This window comes from Bombus huntii, chromosome 2 (assembly GCF_024542735.1).
Source record: "Bombus huntii isolate Logan2020A chromosome 2, iyBomHunt1.1, whole genome shotgun sequence".
Taxonomy (NCBI): Eukaryota; Metazoa; Arthropoda; class Insecta; order Hymenoptera; family Apidae; genus Bombus; species Bombus huntii.
The window spans coordinates 9,029,177-9,044,637 of NC_066239.1; the positions used below are offsets into that span (position 1 = coordinate 9,029,177).

Here is a 15,461-nt window from a genome sequence, read left to right on the forward strand (position 1 = left end):
TAGTTAGGTGACTCACTTCCTTCTACATGATGGATGAATAACCATTCTAAACTTCTCTAATGGAAATGATATTTTAATATTGCGACTTAATACGATCAACGCGCTTCGTTTAAAACGAGAAAAAAAAATAACAGTGCGTTGGATGGAGAGCCTGATGTAAGTCTATTTATAGTTTCCGTGATTAATCACGTAATTGGAAAATGTCTGGTAATTTGATCTTTCTTTCGTTTCTTATAAGTAGACTACAGATATTTACGCAAATTCGCGTATTCTGACGAATGTATTGTAATTGACCCATCTGTTCTCATTGGCTATATATGTGAATATATGTATATGATTAACATGAAGCAAAATGAAATTTATATTTCGATATATATTTAAATTTGACTTTATTACTTTTGTAGCAAACCCACTTCACACCTTTCACGAATAAAGATGTTTCCATTCACGATATTTCAGAATTTGAAAAGAAGACATTCGAGAAGATACAAAGACGAAGAACAGGCGATGAAATGAGAATAATAGGATTAAAAAAAAAAATAGAACCTAGAAAATTGTTTTATTTATAAAATATTGTGAAGAACGCTTTACTTGAGATATTTTATATATCTTTGCATGTTATATGTATTCCATGCACATTTGTATCTTTAATATACGATTACGATATACGAATTGTAAGCGAAGAAATAGTTATTAAAATCAAGACCGAAATGGTATAAAACGAAAATACGCTTGCCTTAGCAGCAAATGTTTTACCAGTTTCATCGCGAAACAAAAGTATTCCCTCCGTATGACGGAAGCTCATTTGGAAAACACAGCCAGTACGCATGATGCATACATTCATGATATCACGATTGGCCGATTGCCAACCGTATCTATACACTGTCTACTTTTACTCGAATTTATCGTATTTTTCAACAGTGATCCACGATCGTTCTGGCTACATCGTTTTTTTCTTCTCAATCTTTTCACGTTCTTCTTTTATTCGATTATTCGAAAAATTTGTAGTTCCATTGTTTACTCGAGACGAGGTCGACAGAGGATTATTTATAAAAATCCGAAAAAATTATTATACTACTCGCCGATAAATGATGAAGAGCCACCATAAAAAAAACGTTACATTATACAATACATCACACCATATACAGATCCTCGAAATTATACTCATCTATTTTCGAACGTCCCGTACAATTTTGTAGAACGCTGATATCATTGTACGTTATTTTTAAATTTTTCTCAAATTTCGTTACAAACATCGGTAACCACGTGTTGCCTTAAAAAATCACGCGTAAGGTAAATACTTAAAGAATTGTAAATTGAAATGTTCCATAAATGCTCGTACACATTTTGTTTATACAGTTAACGCATTTTGTTCTTGTATACACAGTTTAATCTGTTTTATTAGAACTTGATCGTATTTATTCTAATTGGTGATATCCGTGGATCGCTACTTATTTCGGTGAATTATTATTCACGATTACGGTACAAGAGCAATGAAAATAAATGTCCAGCATTTAATCGGCCATGTCGCTTAACACGAGATCGGCCGAGGAGTGCGATGTGTTAACGTTTCTCTCATCGATCGCGTGTTACAATGAACTCTTTTTTAGTGCCTCTCCACCCCGTCGGAGATATTGATCCTGACAAATTGTTGAGATTATCGTACGCGATGATTCGCGAATGTCACCGGGAATTTATTCAGTGGCGAGACAAATTAAAGGGGACGCTGGGACATTAAAATAGATTACACGATCGAAAAAAAAAAATAATAATTAAACACATAATTTAATTAATTGGATATTTAGTCCTTTGTGATTCCACGTTGTCGATATTGTGCGAATCATATTTTTTCATGATAAGATTTAATTCGATAGAAATAGGAACCTCTCGCAAGTCAAATCAATCAACTCCACTTTTTATTAATTTCTTCATTACATGTGTACAATGAACATTTAGGTCTCAAGAAACAAACGACGCTCTCGTATATCCATTCGTCGTAAAATGACACAAATAATGGTAAATTTTAAGGTAAACTGAAGAGACAGTGTTTGTAGCGTTATTTTTTATGTTATGTTTTAATTTATGGAATTGATCAATGTGGCTTCTGAACCAGTCATATGTAAGCGCAGCTCGGACTTCAAATAATTAAGATCGAAGCACGAACGTAGCACGTGAATTAAAATTATAGATAACAGCTAACCAATAATTATCAGCATATAACATGAAATAAAGAATACCTTGAAGAGCACCAGAATTCATGTCTTCGCATAGTAGAAATCACACGTTCTGACGTTTTCACCTTTTGTCACCATAAAACCAAAAACGTATATAAATTTTCAGTTCCAAACTTATACCTCGACAACCACGAAGATCGTGTCCAACCAGCACGGAAACATTGTTCGTCGAGGGAACACTTTAAAAATGTTGCTGAACTGTTCACCGTTCAGATTAAAAAAACCATATTTTCTCATCGGCGAAAAATATCTATAAGGCTTCGATCCGAAGCATAGTTCGTCCAACGTGTCTTATAATCGTAACAACGAATTGATCCCAGTGGGTCAAGGTTGCGAGAAATCCTTCGTAGCGATCGACCACCTTCCCCTAGGTAGATTCAAGGAGTTGAGCGGCAACGAAATCACGACTTTCGAAACTACGTTGCTCGAAAACTGAACCAATTCCATCAACGATCTTTTCAATCTTCTTCAACCGTGGGGAATCTCGATTTTTATCGACGCAGTTCCTTCGAACGAAAACGATCGAAGAAGCCGAGAAATACACAAGTTCGACGACCGTTTAAAAAAATAACTTTCGAGGCACACAGTCGACCTTGCGTTCAATTTTAACCGGTCGTCCACGATCACTCGGTTTATCTATTTCTTCCAATCTTTGCAGATAGAAACGAGTTATTCTCCAGCGATTTCACACTCGTTGCTGTCACTGATAATTATCAAACTTGGCCACGAGGTTCGTCGGCGTTCCCGCGAATTCGCAAAAGTTTCAGCTTTGGAAACTGAAGTGATCGGAGAGTTAAAATAACAGGCACTCTGTGTCACTGTACGAATCTTCCACTTTGTGACGGTTATGCTGTTTCTGTTTTTTATTTAACAAGTAAATGCTTTTGTATTTGATCAGCCGCGTGTAACTTGACGGAATGTAACAAAGAGAGGCACTTGGTAAAATCGAGCACGTTTAACTGGCAACTTTCATTCGTCGATGAAAAAATGAAAGAAAACGAAGGAAATGATCGTAGGAGAACAACTCGAGGATGTAAACTCACGTTTCGCGATACCGATCCTCCGGTGTCTCGTGGATAACGAAGAATGAGAAACGTTCTAGCGTGTACACCGATCAGAAAGGCCGTCCGGTCGGAAGCTTACGCCATTCTCGACTGACGAGCAAAACGGCGAAGCGGCATTTCCCCATCGGTGCGCGCCTCGATCGAGGAAAAAGCTTCTGTAGGTGGGGATACCACGACGCCGTTCTACCCACAGGAAAACACGAAAGTTCAAACGACACGCAACGTTTTTAATCAGAGCTTTTATTTTTCTTTCTCTTTCTCGTTTATCAAGAAAATATTATTTGTTACATCGAAAACATCGCGCGATTATATAAATATGTCGTATATGATTCTCATCCTGTTTCATATTCTTTTCCTTCCTTTCTCTCTCTCTCTCTTTTTTTTTTTTTTTTTTTTTTTTTTTTTTTTTTTTTTTTTTTTTTTTTTTTTTTTTTTTTTTTTCGAGGAAGAAATAGAAAAATTTGCTAAGACAAGTGCAAACTTTTAGTAATAATTCAAGATATCTTTCTTTTAATTTGTTCTTTAAAAATAGATGAATTTTATATGTCGAGTTACTAAATGGAAATTTAATTATTCTCATCTTTTGCTCGTTTAGTCGAGTATTGTTTCTCTTCTCGATGTGGACAGCAGCGTTTCGTTTCACGTTGAAGGACTCGCAGATGTTTCCGATGTTCCACCGATATGATGTGATTTACCGTATTAACGTAACATATGACCGTAGTGTCGTATATTTGAATATATTTTTTATTTCCAGTAAAAACAGATTTTTAATCGAATATGAATCTTCTTTCTTATTTTTTACTTATATAGAATGTAGCTGTATAATGGTTTTATAGTGTGTTAATACCGTTTTATATTCAAATAAAACGTATACATAAACATAAACAAGCTTCTTGAAAGAATATTGGTTTTAGCCTATACAAAGTTTAAAGATCGTAAAAAGCGTAAGGTTAGATTACTTTGGAAGATTTCAAAACCGAGTATATACTTTTAGAGATCTTCTAACGCAATTTCAACTAACTTCAATAACAGAAAAGATAATAATTGCATAAAAGGCCGGAATAAATTTTCTGTATTATAATTAACTTTGTAATAAAAATTACGGAACAAACGGAATGCTAATAAATGACATTAACTCGTGTCATCGATTAGTTACTAATCTGAATTCAAAATAACTTCGCGTGAAAGAAAGGCATGAGAATGAGTAATCACGCGTGACCTCGATAATCCAAGAACAAAAGTATTTCGATTGCGTTCTCCATGGGACTCCGAAAGCGTAATCGCAGCTACTTTCAGTCGAGCTCAGTCACCGACCTAATGAGGATGTGCTTCCGCGAAGAACTTGTGTTATTCTCGTACATATCGCGCATTATGTTAAGTAGATTGTATTCTGCGAATGTCCTCTAACAACTCAACAATCAATGTTTACGATCAATATTCATAAAACTATGAAATTACCATTTATCAGTTTCTGTTGCATTTTTATTAAAATGGGCAGAAACTTTCTACACGAAGAAATGAATATTTCTTCTTTCGACTCGAACATACACAATAGTTGACAAAAGTATTCGAATATTAATAGAGAACTTTCACGTATACACTATGTGTGTCATCTAAAGCATTATGAAATTTCATTAGCGCTACCATCGTGTTGTATGTTGTTGCATGGATTTTTATGCATTTGTGGAAAATCTGAAGGTGGAAAATTACACAGAATATACACGTATAATATGCAAAAATATCATATTATTTTGTAAATAAAACATAATCGTCACAAACACAATCGTCTACCTAGGTTGCATTTTTTAAATTACCTTTCTAAAAATTAAGTTCGTAAATATAAATTTACTACGTAGTAATGGAACATAACTGTACAATTACGCTGATAACGTTCTATAATTATGATGATAAAGGTTTCGTTACTGTGCTAATGAAATTTCAAGATGTTTCGTATCACAAACATGATATACGTGTCTACGAAAGGTTTCTATAAATGTTCGAATACTCCAGTGAGCTACTGTACATTCTTCTCAAAGATATATGTATTTGTACTACAAATAGTGGAAATTAGGACACGCATCAAGCTCGAAACACCTTCTAAATAGATAACAATGGTTCGCAATGCTCGCGAGACCATTTCTGAACAAGGCTGTTAATAGCGGCACTGACATTTTAGAAATGCCACGTTACGACATTTTCGAGTACTATTGTCCTAAATTGTTGGGATATGTCATGTGTCAATAAATATTCGCCTGTGAAAATTTCTTATCGTCGAATGTAATAACCGTGCGTCATGTGACGACGCGCAACGAGGAGAGGAAATAAGAAATGTCACATCACACTGTGACGATGGGACTAAACCGACGTTAAACGAGTTCCTCGAAATTATGAATATTGCATCACTTTTCCAACTTTTTCGTCCTAAGTGATTCAACGTAAACTATTATCATATTATCAAATTAATATCACGATATTAAAAATTTATCAACAATTTTTGATTCACGTTAAATGCAACAAATTTTTAAAATATTTCTGTCTTTATCTTATCTGTGACCAATCGATACTTCTGGCCGACCTTATGTCCGTCTTGGACCATAAATACCACAAGGTCTGCACACGCAAAATTCATTCACACATTTCTGAGAAAGAATCACTGTTTATCGAATGGTATCATACGAAAATTCACGATGCGAAAGAACCTGTTTTGTTTTCTTTTCTATTAATCGGTTGAACACGTACTTATAAAATTTGTGAAGCAATTATCGCATAGATTGATCTACGATAGATCATTCACGTGTTCAATGTCCACAGTTTTTCTATTTTTTTTTTTTTTTTTTTAATTTTACATCGAACGCCAAAGAATAAAAGATATTCAACTGTACAACGAGCAGACGGAGATGAAATATTTTACAAAATTTTATGAATTGCTAATTGGATTCATTATTCTAAATTACATAAAAATTACTATAAAAATTGCTTTACACCTAAGGTTTGAATAAATGTTACATCGCAGGAGGTATCAATTTTTTCCTACAAGTATATTTTATTGCTTGAAATACATCACACATATTTTTACGAAACGATACGAAATATATTCTCCACGCGATATTAACAAAAATCAGCAAGTTTCAAGCGCGCTAAATATTGTAAATTATAAATAATTCATTTTAAAGGTATAACGAATTTTAAGGTTCAACTAATTTTTCTTAATTGTTCTAATTCTTACAATATTAAGAGTTGAGCGTATTGATATCAGTAATTAACAACGATATTGCGCGATTTAAGCACGAATGAGTTGAGTAGGGCTAACGTTGGTTATCTGTCCAACACGTGTGTTTTCACAGAAGATTTTCTTGTCATAAATCACGGGAAGAAAAGAGCAACAAGAAACGTAAATGACTATCAGCCAAGAATGACTAGACGAATTTTTATATAAATAAGTATATATATATAATATATATATATAATCGCGTCAATGTGAATTTACATAGAGATTTGATGCCAAACAATTGTTTCTCGTTTAAGGCAAAATTTATGAAAAGAAATATCTTCGTCGCTATGTAATTTTATCTTTCTTATCTATACGTTCTTGAGTATCGAATCATGTTAAATAACACAGTAATTAACATCACGATAATTAATATCTCGCTGATTAGATTTTAAAATAAAATATGTGTTTTACGAAGAAGCGCTATTTGCTAATGAATTTGTTTTACGTAAATACTAGACCATGAGTTGAATTTTAAATTACCAACCATATTAACAGCAGTGCGGGTTAATTTAGTCTTATCCCAATTATGAAATCTTTCATCGATATTAATTAAACAAATTGCATCTACTGAAAAAAACCTACTATCAAATTCATCGGAGTATCTTAAATCAACTTTTCATTCTCCGAACTATCATCAACCTATTCAAACGTAGTTCTGAACATTCTGGGCTTTTTTCAATTATATGTACATTGAAAACCAGAACTAGTGTCGTAGTAGTCGATATTAAGAGTAATATTTACGAATAACTGAAGGGCCAGGAAGATCGCGTGACGAACTAATGAAAAGTTCGACGAAACGTGCCATCGTCGGCGTGGCCCTCACTTCTGACTTTACGCTTGAGCTTACGTCAGGCGTGGACACGCCAAACCCAATAATACATCATCGCCCGACGACACGATACTATTCTGTTCGTCTGTCAACGTAAAATTATTTCATTCAATCAGACGACGAAAATATGGATGACACTTTATTGGGCTTCTTTCTCAAGCGACACGGTTCGTCAGCTATTATTAAAACAATTTTCTGACACGATGAAATATCGCGGAAATTTCGTGTATCTTCTTTGAAACGCGATACGCTCGCGGAGAACATAATTGTCAAACGCTGTTTGGTAATTTAGCCAATTTTACGGACTTGATTGTATAGAGAGTGTTGGAAAACTGAGCAACATTTGAGGCTCTCAGTAGCGAAACTGATCAACTACATTTCTTTTATCGTTTGCTTACTTTGATTACATAGGTACGCGATCGACACTCAGTTCTCAAGAAATAAGTAATTAAGAACAAGTTCATTTTGTTGTAAGAAGATTATATAAATAGTGAGAAATTCTACGGTGAATTAAAAAAACAGTGTTTGCAACACCATCGCTTTTCTCTCTGCTTTTTAAGTATAAAGATCAATGAGCTGATCGTATTTTGATCGTAGGACACGTTAGAAAGCAATAATACGTTTCAGATCGTTGATGTATTAAGACAGGAAAACAATTATTACTGCATTTACTTAAGCTAACTTGATAAATACTAAACGAGACAGATAATAATAAAAAATAGTTTCACGTTCTTAAGCAAAATAGTGTACACATGTTACATATAATATACAGGGTGGTTGGTAACTGGTGGTACAAGCGGAAAGGGGGCGATTCTACGCGAAAAAAGAAGTCGAAAATATAGAATAAAAATTTTTCGCTTGAGGCTTTGTTTTCGAGAAAATCGACTTTGAATTTTCGCTCGGTACGCGTGCACTTTATCACGTCTCGTTATAACGGATTTCACCGTAGATAAAATTAAAAAAAATTTTTATTCTATATTTTCGACTTCTTTTTTCGCGTAGAATTACCCCCTTTCCGCTTGTACCACCAGTTACCAACCAGCCTGTATAAATCATATTTTTCTATTTTGTGGAATTATCCGACAAGAGGTTAAAAAAGGATTGCAACAAAATTTGAAATAACCAAAGAATATTTAAATCTAAAAATCACCAGTTAGACAGTGTTCGATTATATAGCGTGCGTCCGTATCACATTGAAAGAAGATCGCCGTAGACTGATGATAAAAAACAAGATTATGTGCCGAAGATTTATAGGTAAATATTTCTTATCAAAATATGTGAAGAATACTTAACCCTTTTGCTACTATATTTCATTTATATGATAAAGCTTGCGAAAGGGTTCGACTGCTTGGCACGCTGTTTTTATACGTAATGATAATAATATTCTTTATTTTCAGCCTGACGGCTAAGAAATGGCCCAGATTCGCAAAATCCTTGGCTTGCAATTCTATCTTAACCTTCCGCTCTTTCAATTTCTATCTTCCTTCTGTTCTTTCATTTAAATTTCTCATTACTCTTTTTATACGTAATATTTTCAGAAGCGTAAGAATATGATGAAATATATTTCATTTTGCAATCGATAATTATTCGCACAATTCGTCGAGAAACATATATATGAGCCGAGGCTGAAAATTAATTAACTCTATCGCTTCCGTGAAATCGTATTCCCCGAGAATCGTGAATGCCCCGTTGTTTCTTTCAATTGTGCGTAAGCGTTTTCGCTTTCAATTTAATTACTCATTGGAGCAGATATATTCAGCTAATGTTCTATCGTGATATGTATATGAATGCGATTATCTGGTAGCGGTTAGAAATAAGGTCGAGAAATATTTCGAGATTAAAAGGAATTTTTTGCAGAATTTGTACATTTTGTCAAGTTTTCTTAAAACTACACTGAAAATTTGTCTCGCCGTCGAGTGGAGAATTTTCCTTCAAATCGAATCGATATAAGAAAAGATACTTTGTCATATAAAAATATCGGTATTCTAAACATTTCGGGGAAATTTTTTCAGGGTCAGGTTAGAAATGTGAAATATACCTCGCGACATTAAAATATCAGTAAAGGTTTTTAATATTCAAAATATCCTGGAGATTTGATAAATTTTAACATGGATGTTAAGTACCCAAAATACTTTGTAACACATACATGTACATATGTGCATATATTAGAATTCTTGAATATTGAGAAATTGATTAGCATAATGAGATATTGTAAATGCTACATATTATCAGATACTTGATACAGAATTGATTTTAAATTTAACTATACATTTCTGAACTTGGATTAACAACCGCGGACTATTATAAAGTGTTTAGAAATATCCAGAGTGCAAAAATATCGACTTATTATTAATCTGTAAAAGTCTTGCTTTCCCGAGTACGTCAAATAAATGCAATTCTCAAAAAATCGTTACGACTGTACATATTAGATACAAGAAACCTTTTTAATCCGTATTTCGTTATTAAGCTTAAATATGCCGAATTTGGTCAAAGGAATCACACATTTCCATCGAACCGTGTTCTTCGTGCACGAAACAAATTAACTTACATGAAAAACACAAAATCTATAGTGATTCATGTTGTTTCTTTTTTTTTCACGAACCAAGATTTCAAACGCTTTCCTTAATTAAATCACGTCATTTTTGGTAAAAAAAAAAAAAAATATTTAAAATTAAGTAGATTTGAAACAACGAACACATGATACACCTAAACCTGTTCAGATCCAACCTAATATTTTAGAAAGCGTTGTCTCTTCGCGTAGCAACGACGGAGCTGTTCGCTTAAGCTCGGAATTGTTACTTTGCGATCAAAATCCTTGGGAGATATGATAATGCTACCGCAATACGTATGTATGTCTTGGAACGTGGAATAAAGTAAGACAGCAAGGTTAGGTAAAATACGAGGAAATATGCGATGTTACTTAAAAAAACAAAGCGTAATATTAAGATAGGATGATTTGAGTCGGTTAAACTGGAACGTCTCAAAATTCAATCTTGAATTTTGCACATTAATGATCAAGCTTGTTGCATATTACGAGACAACGTTAGTCTTGAATATAATAATCACATCCGACTAATTTTCGTTCAAGTTCATCTTGCAAATTTCAATTATCCTTCGACGAATTTCCAATTATAGAAAACAGAAGTAATTACTAGTTGCAAAAGCGCCAATTATAGTTCGCATACTTGGTAATATCCTGTAGTACAAACGTAGCGCCAAGTACAACGGTAATTACGAATAACTATAATCTGAGGAACGATCGTTTTCGCAAATCATTGTACATGATGTCTGTTGAAAACATTTGCATAATCCCAGAACACTCCGCACTGGGATAATGAATCGGCTCACAAGATCCTCTCCTAGACATCATTCTTTAAATCAGTCTACCTACGCTACTGCGTATCGTCTTTCACACTCATTATATGGTTAAGATGGTTATTCGTGTTATATTCTAATATTTTACCAAGTATATGTCTGCAATAAATGTCGTGTAACTTCCGATCAATTCGAAATTTTATCAACGTGTAATCGTGGCGGTCGTGTCACATCGTAATACCAATAATATTTCAAAATATTTTACATAACGCGCACAACACACACGTCGAAAGTTTCTATGCCAATTGTCCTATTCCTTTCGTCAGTCATCGTACTCGCAATAATTTTGAAGTATCCAAATACTTGTGCACGATACACAGAACCTTTGCAATTGGATCATCCTGCGAAAAACGGTGCAAACGTGTTCCAAAGATATCAACGGCTGACGGGATTCCGGCGTCTCTGTTTATGTCACTTTTACACGATAACACGTTCCGTATCGTAAAGCGGTTAATAAAATCGTTAGCAGGCCTAGATACGTACCCATTGGGCAAGCGTGCATAATTGACGGCCTGTCTCTACCCCTTTTAGACGTTCGTAATATACAGCGTGGCCTTGCGAAATGACACTGTCTCTCTGTGACACCAGGCACGTGAGAGAGAACGTAATCATCGATGAGCCAATGGAAGCGGACGCTCCTCTAACGACGCGATTCACCGGTAAATTGTCCCTTAATTTTCTTGCTAATTGTTGGAGGATTGTCGATGAAACGGCACGGTATCGAGTGGGATCAGCCGATCGACGATACGCCAAACGGTCTGACTAATCTCGTCGAAATCTCATCGAAAACAACGTCCTACTAAACGAACGACGTTACGTCGAACGATGATTGCTCGTTTTAAAGCCGTCGATCAAGAAACGAACGAATCTGGCCGATATTCACGGCTATTCGCCTGTAAACAGCGATTACTTTCGTTCCTGTATGCTCGAACGTATTCGACGGTGATGGAAATTGGTACGAGATAGCTAAAACGTAGCTATTGCACGGTTTATGGGGTAATACCGGCTACCTTATTGAAACGGACATTGTGTTCCTGAGTGGGATAGTTTGCGGTGTTAGAGACGACTAGGTTCCGGTTCCAGCTGGATGCTTGTTTTCGATGAGCTGCTGCGTTTCAATTCGCGTTTGTTGCTTTATTGATAGCAACCTTGGTACTGCAGAGATATAGGAGAGACCTGGTTACGATCGGATTTTGGAGAAAGCGGAAAATACTGTGAGAAATTTTGTTCGTTTACACTTTACAGTGTACGATTGGTATTTGCATAATATCTTATTATCTTGTAATAAATAATATAATTTTGCGAGTCGATTAGTTTGATTCAAGATTTAATTCATCGTCGAATAATGTTTTCACACGATTGTGAAACTTTTCGGCATATCGAGAGAAATATACTTCCGTGCAGTAGATTTTCCGCGAACTAGCGTAACAGATTTATTTTAGTAATAACGAGTAGTAGAAGTAGGAAATGATTTTAACGATTACTGCATTATTCTCCAGAGGTCAATTTTTAGATTACGTGCAAGAGATGCTCGTTAAGAAGTATGTTTGTAAACTACTGATCATCCTGTCTCGTAAACAGTATGTGAATATAAAGGAGAAAAAAATTATCATCAAATTAGACTATATCTTCGTCTATAAGTCTTTATCTGGCTGTTTCTACAACTGTTTTCGCATAAGTACAGACACGTAAGTGATAAACTCCTTGAGATGACTTAACTCTATTTTAATTCTAATTTCTAGACCTAATTGGATAAATTAGAATTCCTTCTAATAATATTCTTCATGTATTTATCGCCGGCTAATACGTAGCTATATTTCTAATTTAATAACGAATTCAATTTCTACAAATTTAACAAAATAATTAATTTTATTTATAGAAAATTCCTCCCTTATCGTATTTTCTCCAGTTAATCCTAAAATTTAGATTTACTTATCTAATACGCTTTCTTGAACAATCGACAAGAATCTAAATAATATATGTAACATTTTTAAATAAATTATCTAGATTTCTCAATTTAATAAACGAGCGTGCTGTCAACGTCGAGTAAGAGAATCGTTTCTCTGAAAAGTCGAGTCTAGTTCGATACAAGACTATGAGAAGGGTTGAGTCGTTGAGTGACAATATCAAAGACGTAACTGGGTATCGTTGTAACAGGAGCAGCCCCCTATGGTGACCAAAAGGGTAGGGCCGGAGATAGAAAAGGGTGCGGCAGGCAATCATAGATACTGTTCCATTTAACTTAGCCCCTGTTTATTCGATCTAAGCGTGACCTCATCCCGTGTTTCTCTATTAGACCTACAGTCGTAAAAGATTATCGTCGTGACGATAAGAAAGGCAGAAAAATGCACCTAGTTTTCCAGAAATCTCTGCTCACTGGAATTACTAAATAGAATTAACAGATTTTTAAAGAAGATTTCCATTACGAGCATTAGTAATACCAAATTATTAAATAGCGCACACCAGTTATTATTGTACATCGACAAACTGGAAATCATAGTGGCGTAAGTCAGTCCACTGCCATTTTTCATACGATGCTGTTTTATTGTTACAACAAAATTCAGCGTATCTTTTGAAGTTAAAAAAACACGCTACGACACAGGATCATATGGTAAATTGATTTACCATCGGATTAAACAAATATTTCTTCTAAGGATTAGAAATCACAAATCAACTTGTATCCCCAAATTTTCAACTTACTCCACCACATTAATCTCAGCTCTCCAATTTAGTTAAACGATTTCCACTACGTTAATCTGAGATAATTGATTAATTACACCGAGACATTTTTTAATATACAGTAAAGCGTGCTACAACGAATTATTTTTATAAGTAAAATCAAAATGTTATAACAAACGCGAAAAAATATCGGCCACAAACTATCGCCGATTATTATGGTAAAGAGTAAACACTGATTGACGACACGAATTTGTTTGAATCTCCCTTTCTCTCGTTCGGTGGGTATTTACCGCGTAGAAGACAACTAAGTAGCGTAAAAATTCGTGAATAACAGTACAAACTAACGCGGTTCAGGACGAACGAATGTCGAATGTCACAGTCAAAAGGCACGGCGATTTGTTTACAGGAAGATAACGATGGTTGAAGAAGGCTGACAAACATATTTGCCTCGTCAATTCATGATTTTCATTAAATAAATAAATTTCATATCGTTTTCATCACTTATTGTTTAATTTAGATTACGTTTTACGATTATTCAAACCGTTGTACCTTGCTCTTAACTATGGACCTGGAACGAGTTACTTCTAAATATGTATGTTTTAATGTAAGCTACAACGAACAGATGCTATAACGAACGTGATTCGAGAACCAATTCGTTCTAGCACATAGCTTACTGTATACCATAATATAATGTTATATGATAAAAACGTTATAGCATTATATTTATTATAACGTTAGAGAAGTGTACAATTAATCAGTTTTATGCTATAGAATTCTACAAAGAAAAGCAATATATTTAGATTAATTTCTCTTCGCAAGTTAATGTTATTTATTCTCTATGCGAAACCGCATTCGCCGGATAGACGCGCGTAGATGTTTTTTCAATCAATCCGAACGCGAGAGATTAATGATACGCGTAAAGTACGAAACGAGCGCATGGTTGCCTGATTTGAATGGACGTTTACTACTGCACGAAATTAAAGAACGCGGGGCGTCGTTGGGGAACAGACCGGACTACGCACGCAAAGCTTTTAAATCTCGCGCCACCGTAAATCCTCTTATTTTCCGCCGATCATTTACCTATCGCGCGATTGTCGTTCCCGGGCCCGTAAATTCTCGTATTAACGACGAATCTGCCTCGCAAATAAAGCGATCCGTATCGCGTTCGATCAGGAAAGAAATTCATGGAATCGAAATATTTCGAGGGGAAGCGATATCATATTCTAGTGTAAATATAGCGGCGTAGAACTCCCACTCAGGATTTTCCCACTGCAATCTGTTACAGGATACCGCAAGAGACTGATAAGAAAATCAACATGATGTCATAAGGTTTTATTCGATTCGCCAACATCAGATTGTAAAATAAAAGCAGTGTCGCGCGCACGATGGCCATTGGTCAGCATGTTATACGGTCATTAAACGAAGAAAATATAATCTTCTTCTTTGTTAACTTAAACAGTGAAAACACCGAAGCTTCATTAGTTTCTTTGTGCTATCCTTGTCCTTCTTTATCATAAAATATTTAGCCGCCGTTTCATAACAGTCTACATGGCATAATTTCGATTAAAAGGTAAAAAAGTAAAGCTATTTTACATAGTAATTTACCAATTAATAACATTGGTGAATTGGCAAGTTGTAAATCTTCTCTTTTACAAATGAAAAGCTTTATGAAGAAAGACTTACGATAAACAAATATAAGTTTTTTTAGTAATTATCAATCCAAACGTAGCTAACATTAAACAGCGAGTAAATATTGAAGGTTTATTACTTTATTGCTGACTTGCAACGATGACTTGCAGTTTGTAAAATATGTGTTACGTGGAAAGTTCCATTTACCTTATTACCAAATTTTTTTACTGTTTTGTAAAAAAATGTATTAGTACACGCTACTGATAACTTGTAAAATACGTAAAGTTTTACTAAATAATATTAAGTTCTATCGTATAACAGTGTCTGCAAAAGATCGTTATATGAAATCAGTATGAAATAGTATAATTAGTACGACTCTA

General features: G+C 34.6%; 1 protein-coding gene across 11 annotated transcripts in view; it reads right to left on the minus strand.

The window, feature by feature from the left end:
- LOC126878061 (phospholipid-transporting ATPase ID) overlaps positions 1–15,461 on the minus strand; it is a 73,286-nt gene that overhangs the window by 39,830 nt on the left and 17,995 nt on the right. For 4 of the 11 annotated variants that reach the window (XM_050640475.1, XM_050640473.1, XM_050640467.1 and 1 more), the window contains exon 1: positions 2,238–4,285. The exons of 3 other annotated variants lie outside the window; for them this stretch is intronic. The gene's annotated coding sequence lies outside the window, so the exon portion shown is untranslated. Of the gene's footprint in view, positions 1–2,237; positions 4,286–15,461 lie in introns of those variants that run through there. 4 more of the 11 variants (XM_050640477.1, XM_050640474.1, XM_050640479.1 and 1 more) reach the window with 2 other exon arrangements.